The following is a 2,210-nucleotide window of genomic DNA, read 5'->3' as shown; positions in this document are numbered from 1 at the left end:
TGCAAAAAAGAAAAAACAAAAACAAAACAAAAAAGCTACTTTAACCAGCCTGCAAGAAGAGTAAGGGAGCATAACAGCAAACTTTTCCACAAAGTTTAGTTTATTTTTCAAACCAGGTTAAGTTTTCAGTTAGGTATGCTGAAAGCATCCTGTGATGCCTGCAGAATGCAATCCTGGCAACTGAGATATTTTCAAGTCTACGTTGAAGATGGAGATCATTTAAGAACAAAAGTAGACTTGAGGACAAGATCTGCATTGCCACAAGCTTCCATTTTTAGCTAAAATGTAGCCTGGTAAAAGCAACATGAAAATTACAGGCCAACTCATTCATCACACCACAGTACTGGGTTCAGCAAAGAAAGAGTTTTTGTAACAAGCTTCATACACTCTGCCTTAATCAGCCCTTATAACCCTGCTTGGCTGAGAGCTTGAGGTTCTCAACATCAAGAACTGGGGTTTCAAAACAGGAGAGAACAAAAAGTACCACAGAACACTTTAATGGTTTAACCAGTCAAACCATGCTTACACAAAAGCACCTGGAGGTCAGCCAGCCCTACACATGGTTGGTGTACTCAGTGTCCCTACATTCCCACAGCCTTCTGCTCCATGTAAAGCAGCACTGCAGTTTGCACTAAAAAACAATAGAGTAACTCCAGAAGGCAAAAGCATCAACGTTTCTGGGTAAAGCTTCCCTACTACAGGCACTCACTAACTGCTGTCAGCCTAGAATTCTTTTCTCTTTAAAGATATTGAAGTAGTTACACTGAGGTGACAACCCAGCCTAAAAATTTATCTCAGCTCCAACATCCACCAGAATACAAGTCTTCACATGAAGAAGACTCTTCTGCAGAAGAGACTACAACATTTTTCACAAGGTTGGGGAAAGCAAGGAAGAAAACAGGGAAGAAAGGAAGAAAAGGGACTAGGGAAAGCATTTAGTAGTACTTTAACGTTATGGCAAATCTGAACAACCCTCTGTAGTTAAACAACTTCCTAAGAAGATGACACATAGTCAGTGTAGTCCTGTCCAAAGCCATTAGCTGCATAAACTCATTCTTCTTCTTGACCTATGGATTCAAACTTAAAACCCCAAAAATTCCAGATGTTAATTCCACCTGCACCCCTTCTTATGCTTTACACATACATTGACTAAATGCCAAAGGCCAATATTTGAACTGCAGCAAAAGCATTCCAGCTTCTTAAAACACATCAAGTCATACATAACCTGATGTGAGGCCAGGCACAGCATGGCATATCAGACAAGACACCTGCCCACCAAGGGCTTGGCTCAGCCTCTGGGGCAAGGATTGATCAGGCTTCATAAGCAGCTGCCCTTGCTGTAGCAACATGGACAGATCACAGGCAACACCAATTCCTCTTTAGCAGGGAGATCTCCAGCACAGCTGTAGGAGGGGTCCCACCCCAAACCAGTCCCCAAGCGAGGCACACCAGTTCATGTTTTGGGGGTCCTGGCTGACTGCAAGCTGAACATGAGCCAACAATGCTCCCTCATGGCAAAGACAACAGCATCCAGCTCTGCATTGGCAAAAGCATTGCCAGCAGGTCAAGGGAGGTGATTCTTTCCCTCTACTCAGCACAGGTGAGACCACATCTGGAATACTGTCTCCGATTCCAGGCTCCCCAGTTCAAGAAGAACATGGAGCTACTGGAAAGAGTCCAGCAAAGGGCCATAAAGATGATTAACGGACTGGAGCATCTCTCATATGATGGGAGGCTGAGAGATGTTTCAGTTGAAGAAGGCTCAGAGGGGGATTTTATCAATGTGTGCAGTCTTATGTATAGACATGTATCTTGAGTGGCTTTATCAACATAGTTTAAAACAGATCTCAAACAATACTAGTAAAAAACTGGTTTCCATGACCATTACACCACCTGAATTTTTAAAATTTCTTGCATAACACATCCTCTTTCAAGAGTGGCACAGAAGGTTGTTTTATCCAAGGCATTCAACCAGAAATTATTTCACTGGAGAGAAAAAAAAAAACCCACAAACCTACTACCAAATATCAATATTATTAAGGTAAAACAACAGTTTCAAACGAAGTTACTTTGCTGCTCTGGTATATCTTCCTGCCAACAACAAGGACCCATCTGAACGGGATGCATCCCACACCCATCAAGGACAGCTGTATATAGGCAAGCAGTCACTTAGTTTAGCAGACATGCTCCTGTTCAGGTACCCAACACTT

Source organism: Phaethon lepturus, unplaced genomic scaffold, assembly GCF_000687285.1.
Source record: "Phaethon lepturus isolate BGI_N335 unplaced genomic scaffold, ASM68728v1 scaffold2446, whole genome shotgun sequence".
NCBI lineage: Eukaryota > Metazoa > Chordata > Aves > Phaethontiformes > Phaethontidae > Phaethon > Phaethon lepturus.
Note: the sequence above shows the minus strand (reverse complement) of the source record.